The sequence below is a fragment of the Gossypium arboreum genome, chromosome 3 (genome assembly GCF_025698485.1).
Source record: "Gossypium arboreum isolate Shixiya-1 chromosome 3, ASM2569848v2, whole genome shotgun sequence".
NCBI lineage: Eukaryota > Viridiplantae > Streptophyta > Magnoliopsida > Malvales > Malvaceae > Gossypium > Gossypium arboreum.
In genome coordinates, this window is record NC_069072.1 from 79335268 (window position 1) to 79347361 (window position 12094).

Here is a 12094-nt window from a genome sequence, read left to right on the forward strand (position 1 = left end):
TGATTTGAAAATTCATGTTTAGATTAAGTTTATTTCATATGAGCTTACTAAGCTATAAAGCTTAAGCTATAAAGCTTACTTTATTTTTTTTTTCATGTTTTATAGTGACTTTAAAGCTAGCTCGGACTCGGGGATCGTCGGAGAAATTGTCACACTATCTAATTATCGATTTGGTACTTTTAAGCTTATGTTTTGAGTATGTGGCATGTATAGGGACTTTGGTCATTTTGGTTATGTGTTGGTAATGAATTTAGCCATTTGAATTGGCTTGTAAATGTATATGTTTTGGTTTGTATATATAGCCATGAGTGATGGCTCATTTTGGGTTATTTTGGTATGTCTGAATCATGTTTATATATATGTGTCTATGTCATGTGAAATGTGTTGAATGATGGTTGTGTGATGCTTAATGGTAATAGGCATTATGAGTAGCAAACGGTTGATTTGTGGATATTGATTTGCTTGTGGTAATAGGCATTATGAGTAGCAAATGGTTGATTTGTGGATATTGATTAGGCTAAATGATGTATATTTGGAAGTTTATATTTGATTGAATTGTATATGTGATTTTGGTCTAAATGGTATGGTATATTTTGTGTCTTGTGTGTATTGAGAAAGGTGGTATAGATTATGCATGAATTAAGCTTGAATTGGTTGGTTAAAATGTCATATTATGCTATGTTTTGGTGCCAATAGTGTTGATGTAGGTGTGCATAAGATAGGGTGGAAAAATAGCTTGGTAAATAGCCTATTTTTGTCCACATGGGAAGAGACACGACCGTTTGTCTCAACCGTGAGTAATATATGGTCATGTACACGACCGTGTGCCCCCTGGTGTTGAGATTGAAATCAAGCCAGTATGTTCCACACGGACTCACACACGGGCATGTGACCTAGCCTTGTGGCATAAGTCAGTATACCCTACAGGTTTGGCATGGCCTAGCACACAGACTGGCACACGGGGATGTATGGCCATTTTTAGGGCACACGGGGTTGGACACGGGCTGGGACACGGCCATGTGCTCCCATTTCGAATGTCCACACGGGCTGTGAAACGAGTGTGTCTTTGGCCATGTTAGGGACACTGTAACACCCCAAACCCAACCTAGATGTTATGGTCGAATCTGTGATGTCACATTGGAGTGTTTTTCCAAGACACAAATTCCGTGAAACATTCTTTCCTACATAAAAACTTCTTTAAGTTCTTAACAAAAGTTAGGAAATCCGATTCATTGAAAACTCTAGTTGTTTTAGCAACATATTAGTTATGTTAGTTTGTTATTAAAATTTAAAACTGTGTTTATTCTGGAATCTTTCAAAATGTGATGCGTAAACATGGTGTTTTTGGAAAACATTTATTTATATTTTCTTAGAAATCTGAAACCTACAACTACTAGATTAAAATTCAAGTAACTAAATCTCCAAATTAGAATAAAGATAAAAATAAAATTAAAGAGGCCTTATTACATAATGAAAACCCAAAATAATCTTAATTATAATATTAAAAGAAACTCCATTGAGTGGCCACCTCTGAGTCCTCCGTCGCCCCGATCCGTCTAAGCCTGGGGATTTCCTGCACAGTTAACAGATGGGTGAGTTTACGAAAACTCAGTGTGTGAAATCCCATAAAAACATATAGTCAGAGAAAACACAATCTGGGCTTAAGCCTTTTTAGTTTCAGTTAGGGGCCTTAGCCCCACTTTCAATAGCAATACCAGTCTGAGCCCATTTCAGTACATTACGCAAACAAATAATCCTGCCCAATCCATCCACTACACACCATCTATGTACCAGCCCTACACACCATGTGGGGATAAAAATCAACCCACCCAACCCTACACACCAAGTCGTACCGGATGTGGCACTAAACAGTATTTGCAGCAGAGCTGCCAGTAATAGGCTTATAGCCTTTCAGTACACTTCCTCCAAAATTATGAATCCCACCCCATGTGATGCAACATAATATCATATGTGTTTCCAAAAATGTCATGCACAAAAATAGTCATACATAATACAGGGGTATTTCAGTCAATTTATCTCTCAGGGGCATAATGGTCATTTCATCAGTATGGGGGTCTAAGTATACTTACCGACCCAATAGTAGGTCCACAGTCGTCTTGGGTGACCCGTATTGCGGGCTCATATGGTCCTACACTCTCGTATGGCCCACATAGCCCAGAAATAGCTTCAGCTATGTAGTTTACACAACTTGGCCCACAATTTACCACACTTTGTGCGATTTCTCGGTGTAGGGCCCACAGACCCATTGGGCCCACACGGCCTAGAATGGCCCATAAAAGTTCCCACGGCAATCTCGTTGACCACACGGCCGTGTTCTATGACACAATAGTAGGTCCCTAGTCATCTTGGGCGACCCAATAGTAGGTCCCCAGTCGTCTTGGGCGACCCGTGCAACCTTAACGGTCACTCAGTGATAATGGGCTTACTGCATATATTGTGGGCCCATGTGGGCCTACACTCTCTTATGGCCCACGTAGCCCAAAAATGGCCCCAGCTGTGTAGTTTACACAGCCTGGCCCATAATTTACCACACTTTGTACGATTTCTCGGTGTGGGGCCCACAGACCCATTGGGCCCACACGGCCCAATTTGGCCCAGAATGGCCCATGAAAGTGCCACGACTATCTCGTGGACCACACAGCCGTGTTCTATGACACAGCCTGCCACACGGGCGGCCACACGCCCGTGTGGTGTTGACAACCCTCTTTTCGGCTTTTTATCGATCTATGCTACTAGAAGTGCGGTTACACAGCTGTCCACGAAAATGTGTAAAAAGTCCCCAAGAACTCCCACCTACATTCATTCTTAAGATCCAGTTAATCGCGTTCCAATCATCCTATCCAAAACCCCTACCAAAATAAGTTACCCAAAATACTTACCCCTTACTAGCACAAATCAGCAATTAATGGCTTACTCAATGAATCCGTTGTAAAAGACCAATCAAATAGGCTTTATCTTCAATCCAAACCACACTTATCAACCACCAACAATAAAATAGTTTGTACTAGTTGAACCATTGCTTATCGAAATTTAATGCCCAAACTAGGAGGAGGAATATTCGGCCTATACCAACAAAAGCCGAAAGTGTACAAAGGGACAGGGATAAAGTAGTACAATCGTACTCCTAGTAGCAAATGGCAGAGAAGAGGAGATATTAACAAAATATCATAACAGTAATGAGAACAAAAAAGAACTTACGAGTACTTACCGCTTGTCAGTGATCCCTCACAAACCCGACAACAGAATAAAGGTAAAAGAGCAGAGGTTGGAGTATTCAGCCAAGCTACTAGATTGATAGGTGTAATAGGAAAATTAAACCAAAAGAGAAAAGAGAACCGCCCAACCACTGAGGAAACAAAAGAAAGATGAGGGGAAAGTAGGAGGTGTTCGGTTTTAGTAAAGCAAGAAGGGACGCTTGAAGAAAATCGAAGGAATAGAGATGAGGATGGAAGAAGTATTCGGCAAGGGTTTTAGAGAAGCAAAAGAAAATTATCAAAAATGCACAAAGAGGGAAATGCACGAATGGTCACTCTCAAAATTTAGCTACCAAAACAAAACCTCTACCCAACAAAAGAAAAGAAGCAGAAAGGTGAGCAAAAACTACACAATTTCAGCACTAAAAGTCTATGACTGATTTTTCCTAATGGAAACCAGCACAAGCCAAATCCCTAGAGTCCTCATACTGTACCACCACTCTCACACCAATCCATCTCCTTGATTTCCTCCTAAAACCTCTCCACAACATCCTCAAACCAATCACTATCCAAATCCCCCTTTTTCCTCCTAACTTTCGGCTACATGATCCCTCGACCACTAAAACACTCCAACCATCTAAGCAATAGAGTCCCACTTCCATACAACCATCCACTTAGCAGTTTGTAAAATAAAACACCCTTTCATGAAACAAGACTTGAACTCAAGACCATTAAGCATCCTAACACGCCACTTACCTCTAGACTAGCAGGCTTTTTATGCCATGTAACCCTCACATTAATTTAAAAGCCTACTAGCTGCAGACAAGGCTTTACTCTATTAAGAGAAAAATTTTGCTCAAGCCAAGGCTTGAACCCATGACTTCCCAGACACTCCACAGCACTAAACCACTATGGCAGACGTACATCCACGCCACAGACACGGGTAAATAATTGTAACAGGGATTTTGGGATTTGAGAAATTGGGGCATTACAATTCTACCTTCTTTAAAGAAAAATTTGGTCTCGAAAATTACCTGGTCAGAATAGGTGAGGGTATTGCTGATGCATCGCCTCCTCGGGTTCCCACGTAGCCTCCTCAGAACTGTGGTTCCACCAAAGAACTTTCACTAATGGGATTGACTTTCACCTATCGATCCAAGATTTGAACTGGTTTCTCCTCGAAAGTCAGATCTGATCTAACTTCAATCTCCTCAACCTGTACCACATGCGTAGGATCAGAGTGGTAGCGTCTCAGCATAGAGACGTAGAACACATCATGAATTCGCTCCAATTCTGGAGGTAGCTCTAACTGGTGGGCAATTGGTCATACTCGTCTTAATATGCGGTAAGGTCCAATAAACCTTAGGCTCAACTTGCCCTTACACCCAAATCTCAGCACCTTCTTCCATGGTGAGACCTTCAGAAAGACAAAATCTCCCACAGAATACTCAATAGCCTTATGCTTCAGATCTGCATACAACTTTGTCTGATGCAGCCTTTAGTCAATCCTGAATTAATCTGACCTTATCCTCAGTATCAGATACTAACTCAGGACCCAGAGCACACCGCTCGCCCAACTCAGTCCAACATGACGGCGTGCGACTCCTACGACCATATAATGCTTCGTAAGGTGCCATTTGTATGCTAGACCGGTAGCTATTGTTGTAAGCAAACTCTACTAACGGTAAGTAATCCTTTCAACTACCTCGAAAGTCAATTACACAACTTCTTAACATGTGCTCCAGTATCTAAACCACCCTCTTCGACTGACCATCTGTCTGAGGATGGAACGCAGTATTGAAGTCTAACCGTGTACCCAGAGCTTCATGTAACTTCTTCCAGAACCGTGACGTGAAACGAGGATCTCCGTTAGATTTATAGAAACTGGTACTCCATGCAGTCTCACTATTTCGGATACATACAACTTAGCCAGTTTTTATAACGAATAATCTGTGCGAACTGGTATGAAATGGGTAGTTTTGGTCAATTGATCCACAATGACCCACACTGAATCTTTCTTAGAAGGCGTGAGGGGTAGCCCACTCACAAAATCCATAGTTACTCTTTCCCACTTCCATAGCGGAATTTTAACTGGCTAAAGCAACCCAGAAGGTAATTGATGTCCCGTTTTAACCTGTTGGCAAGTCAAACATTTTCCCACAAAGTCGATAATCTCACGCTTAAGATCTGGCCACCAATAAATCTCACAGAGATCTCTATACATCTTATTTCCACCTGGGTGCAAAGCATAGGGGCTACTATGCCCCTCTCGCAGTAAAGTTTGTCTCAAATCAGTATCCTTAGGTACGCAAATTCTGCCTCAGAAATAAAGTACCCCTTCACTGTTCAACCCAAAATCCACTGTATTACCATTTTCGATCTGACAGAACCGGAGACCCAATGACTCATCCTCCAACTGTGTACTTTTAGTCTGCTCAATCCACACTGGTTTAAGTTGGAGCTCAACCAACAAGCTACCATTATCAAATAAGCTGAGACGAGCAAACATTGCTCTCAGATCAGTCATAGCCCTACAGCTCAGTGCGTCGGCCACCACATTGGCCTTACCAGGGTGGTATTCAATCGAACAGTCGTAGTCTTTAAGCAGCTCAATCCATCCACGCTGCCTAAGATTTAACTCCTTCTGAGTGAGGAGATACTTGAAGCTCTTGTGATCCATGTAATGATACACTTCTCACCATACAAGTAATGCCTCCAAATTTTTAATCCGAATACCACTGTGGCCAGCTCGAAGTCATGTATTGGGTAATTTGCCTCATGAGTCTTAAGCTGACGAGACGCATAAGCTACCACCTTACCCTCCTGCATTAACACATAACCCAAACCAATGTATGATGCATCGCTGTACACAATAAATTCTTTCCCAGATTCCGGCTTAATCAAGACAGGGGCCTCAGTTAAAACTCTCTTGAGCTTCTCAAAACCTTCTTACTGCTCATCAGTCCAGTTAAAAGGTACGCCCTTACGTAGCAACTTAGTTAAAGGCGCGGTAATTAGTGAGAACCCTTCTACAAATCTTCGGTAGTACCCTTCCAGTCCCAGAAAACTACGAATTTCTGACACAGTCTTAGGCTGCTTCCAAGCTAAAACTACCTCAATTTTCCAATAATCAACCCTAATCCCCTCAGCAGATACCACATGACCCAGAAACGTTACCTCACATAACCAGAATTCACACTTGCTGAACTTGGCGTACAATTATTTTTCCCTCAATATTTGCAGAACTAACCGAAGATGTTCATCATGTTCAACATCAGTCCTTGAATACATTAATATGTTGTCTATAAATACTATAAAAAATTGATCTAGATAGGGTTAGAACACTTTGTTCATCGATCCATAAAAGTTACCGGTGCATTTGTTAGTCCAAAAGGCATTACCAAGAACTCATAATAACCATAACGAGTCCTAAACGCTGTCTTGTGCACACCGGCCTCTTTAACTCTCAGTTGGTGATACCTCGACCGGAGATCTATTTTAGAGAAAACTGACGCTCCTTGCAGTTGGTCGAATAGATCATCAATCATTGGCAGAGGGTATTTGTTCTTAATGGTCAGCTTATTCAGTTGTCTTTAGTCGATGCACATACGCATGGATCCATCCTTCTTTTTCACAAACAAGACTGGTCCTCCCCACAGAGACACACAAGGTCAGATAAACCCACGGTCCAGTAGCTTTTGAATTTGGGCCTTAAGCCCTACAAGCTCTTTCGGTGCCATTCTATAAAGGGCGATGGACATTGGAGTTGTACCAGAAAAGAGCTCAATCCCAAACTCCACTTCACGTTCTGGAGGTAACCCCAATAACTCTTCAGGAAAGACATCCAAAAAATCCGTAATAGTCCTAATATCCTTTACCGATGAGTTCCCAACATCTGAAACACTGACGTAGGCCAAGAACACCTCACAACCCTTGCGAACCAATTTCTTGTCTCTTAGTCCAGAAATTACAGTACTCAAATAATTCCATCATTCCCTAATTACCACTACTTCCTCATCTACCTCAGTTCTTAGAACAACTCGTTTAGTGGCACAATCCAAGCTTACTCGATGTTTCACTAACCAATCCATGCCCAGTATTAAATCAAATTCTTCGAACGATAGCTCCATTAGATTAGCTAGAAAGATAACTCCTTGTATCTCTAAGGGAACATCTCTAAACACCTTATTTACCCGAACGGTCTACCCCAATGGACTTAGAATAGTAATCTCACTTATAGTGTTTTCAGCCTTAATACCCAATATCTTAGACGCAGAGCATGCTATATACGAATGACTAGAGCCAACATCAATCAATGCAGTATAAGGTACACTATAGATAAAGAATGTACCTGTTATGACATCTGGAGCATCTCGTCCTCTCGACGACTTACAGTGTAAACCAGTGCTGGTTGCCTCACCTCAGTATGGCCAGCACCTCTGCCTGGTGCTCCACGACCACGGCCTATACCATTTCTACCCCTGGTCTGACCTCGGCCTCTCGGTGGCTGCTGACCACCCTGTTGAACATTACAAAAACCAGTAGCTTGCACCTGCTCGGGCCTTCGTGGACAATCCGTGACACGGTGCTCTAATGATCTGTGTCTCAAACATCCACCCTCTTTTTCCAACATTTGCCCTAATGGTGTTTCCCACAATCAGCACAAAACTGCAGTCTAGTAGTAGCAGCAGCAGCAGCAGGGGTCCTAACTCTGATTGGTCCATCAGCTTTGTGCTTTTTCTTAAACCTCTGAAAAGAATTTGAGGGCTCAGCATCCCTCTTACCTCTACCTTTCTCTCTATTCTGGCGCTCAGCGCACATCACATCCTCGGTAATTTTTCCCCTGTCAACCAGTGCTACGGAATCCCACTCCCTCTGAGGAGCTATCAGGACCCTTAAACCATCCCTGAGGCCATCCTTAAATCGAACACACCGCTCGTATTCTATTGCCACCATCCCACGTGCATAGCGGCTCAGTCATAAAAATTTGGCCTCATACTCAGCCACTGTCCTATCTCCCAATGTTAAGTTTAGAAATTCCCTCCTACGGGTATCCACATAGCTGGCACCTACATATTTAGCTTGGAAAGTAGTCTTGAAAAATCCTAGGTTAAACAATCGACTTGAGTGCCCTCTTTGATAGTAAGCCACCATTGGTAAGCCTCGTCTCTCAATAGAGATACTACACCTTTTAGCTTTTGATCAGGGGTACAGTCAATGCGATCTATAATCCTTTCTGTGGCCTCAATCCAATATTCAGCCACATTAAGGGCAACTCTAGCAATACCCTTAAATATCTCGGCCCCATTAGACCTGAGTCATTTCGTAACTGACCCACGGCCTCTAATACCAACTCCAGGCCCAGCGACCCTTTCCAGAATCCTCAACATTGCTTGGGACAGTGCGTCGTCCCCAGCCGCCCAATTTTGAGACCCTATCTCAACCATAGGTAAAGCTGGTGCCTCTCTAACATCCTCATTAGGTTGGTGTCCAGAAGACGAAGACCCAGCCCGAGCACCTCCACGACTTCTGCCACGGCCTCTACCACACGTACCTCTAGTGCTCATCATCGAATGCGATTAGTTTGTATTAACAATTTAATGCCAGTCAATTTATTGTTCCAATGTTTATTATAGATATTTTATGAATACTATTATTTCAGAGTTTATTTTTACAGTTTGCAATCTTACTACAGTTTGCAGTTTATTCTAATTAGAAAATTTCTGTACAGCTTTACCACCTAATGTAGTTCCAGTAACAACATTTCAATTTTATTCTTTCAGAACAAACAAACAATTATAAGACTTACAAGATCAACATGGAGACTCGGTGTACCACTCCTTCAGTAAAACATTTCCAAATAATCATTTTTCAACCAAAAACAATGTTGTTGAAATTTCCACGTGTTTGAAAAACCCCAAATGCACAGTCAAGTTTTGCAATTGGCTCTGATACCATTAAATGTAACATCCTAAACTCGACCTAGATGTTATGGCTGAATCTTTGATGTCACATTGGAGTGTTTTTCCAAAACACAAATTTCGTGAAACATTCTTTCCTACATAATAACTTCTTTAGGTTCTTAACAAAAGTTAGGAAATTCAATTCATTGAAAACTCAAGTTGTTTTAGCAAAATATTAGTTATGTTTGTTTGTTATTAAACTTTAAAATAGTGTTTATTGCAGAAGCTTTCAAAATGTGTTGCGTAAACGTGGTGTTTTTAGAAAACATTTATTTATATTTTCTTGGAAATCCGAGATCTACTACTACCAGATTAAAATTCAAGTAACTAAATCCCTAAATTAAAATAAAGATAAAAATAAAATTAAAGAGGCCTTATTACATGATGAAAACCCAAAATAAATCTTAATTATAATATTAATAGAAACTTCGTCGAGTAGCCACCTCTGAGTCCTCCGTCGCCCCAATCGGTCTAAACCTGGGGATTTCCTGCACAGTTAATAGATGGGTGAGTTTACACAAACTCAGTGTGTGAAATCCCATAAAAACATACAGTCAGAGTAAACACAATTTGGGCCTAAGCCCTTTTAGTTTCAGTTAGGGGCTAAGGCCCCTCTTTCAATAGCAGTAGTAGTCTGAGCCCATTCAGTACATTATGCAAACAAACAATCCTACCCAATCCATCTGCTACACACCATCTCTGTTCCAGCCCTACACACCATGTAGGGATAAAAATCAACCCACCCAACCCTACACACCAAGTCGTACCGAATGCGGCACTAAATAGTATTTGCAGCAGAGCTACCAGTAATAGGCTTATAGCCTTTCAGTACACTTCCTCCAAAATCATGAATCCCATCCCATGTGATGCAACATAATATCATACGTGTATGCAAAAATTTCATGCACAAAAATAGTCGTAGGTAATACAGAGGTATTTTAGTCAATTTACCTCTCAGGGGCATAATGGTCATTTCATCAATATGAGGGTTTAATTATACTTACCGACCCAATAGTAGGTCCCTATTCGTTTTGGGCGACCCGTGCAACCTTAACGATCACTAAGTGATAATGGGCTTACTGCATATATTGCGGGCCCATGTGGGCCTACACTCTCCTATGGCCCACGTAGCCCAGAAATGGCCTCAGCTGTGTAGTTTACACAACTGTGCCATGACTATCTCGTCGACCACATGGCCGTGTTCTATGAGACAGCCTGCCACACGGGCGGCCACACGGCCATGTGGTGTCGACAACCCTCTTTTCAGCTTTTTGCCGATCTATGCTACTAGAAGTGCGGTTACACACCTATCCACGAAAACATGCGAAAAGTCCCCAAGAACTCCCACCTACATTCATTCTCAAGATCTAGTTAATCGTGTTCCAATCATCCTATCCAAAACCCCTACCAAAATAAGTTACCCAAAATACTTACCCCTTACTAGCACAAATCAGCCGTTAATGGCTTACTCAATGAATCCGTTGTAAAAGACCAATCAAATAGGCTTTATCTTCAATCCAATCCACACTTATCAACCACCAACAATAAAACATTTTGTACTAGTTGAACCATTGCTTATCAAAATTTAATGCCCAAACTAGGAGGAGGAATATTCGGCCTACACCCACAAAAGCCAAAAGTGTACAGAGGGACAGGGATAAAGTAGTACAATCGTACTCCTAGTATCAAACGACAGAAAAGAGGAGATATTAACAAAATATCATAACAGTAATGAGAACAAAAAATAACTTACGAGTACTTACCGCTTGTCAGTGATCCCTCACAAACCCGACAACAGAATGAAGGTAAAAGAGCTGAGGTTGGAGTATTCGGCCAAGCTACTAGATTGATAGGTGTAATAGGAAAATCAAACCAAAAGAGAAAAGAGAACCGCCCAACCACTGAGGAAACGAAAGAAAGATGAGGGACAGTAGGAGGTGTTCGGTTTTAGTAAAGCAAGAAGAGACACTTGAAGAAAACTGAAGTAATAGAGATGAGGATGGAAGAAGTATTCGGCAAGGGTTTTAGAGAAGCAAAAGAAAAATATCAAAAATGCACAAAAAGGGAAATGCCCGAATGGTCACTCTCAAAATTCAGCTACCAAAACAAATCCTCTACCCAACAAAAGAAAAGAAGCAGAAAGGTGAGCAAAAACTACACAATTTCGGCACTAAGAGTCTGTGACTGATTTTTCCTAATAGAAACCACCACAAAACGAATCCCTAGAGTCCTCATACTGCACCACCACTCTCACACCAACCCATCTCCTTGATTTCCTCCTAAAACCTCTCCACAACATCCTCAAATCGATCACTATCCAAATCCCCCTTTTTCCTCCTAACTTTCGGCTACATGATCCCTCGACCACTAAAACACTCCAACCGTCTAAGCAATAAAGTCCCACTGCCATACAACCATCCACTTAGCAGTTTGTAAAATAAAACACCCTTTTATGAAACAAGACTCAAACTCAAGACCCTTGAGCATCCTAACACGCCACTTACCACTAGATTAGCAAGCTTTTTATGCCATGTAACCCTCACATTAATTTAAAATCCTACTAGCTGCAGACAAGGGTTTACTTTATTAAGAGCAAAATTTTGCTCAAGCCAAGGCTTAAACCCATGACTTCCGAGACACTCCTGGAGCATTAAAGCACTATGGACATACATCTACGTCACAGGCACACATAAATAATTTTAACAGGGATTTTGGGATTTGCAAAATTGAGGCATTACAGACACGTCGAGCCACACGGGCTTGTGTTCCTTATTTTTGAGAAAATTTTTTGAGTGTTCAAAAAGTTTCCAAAGTTATAGATTTAGTCTCGAACCACATCAATGCATGTTTAGGGCCTCGTAAGCTCGTATTAGGGACAAAATGTTTGGTTGTGAATGAAATGTATATGATTTGATT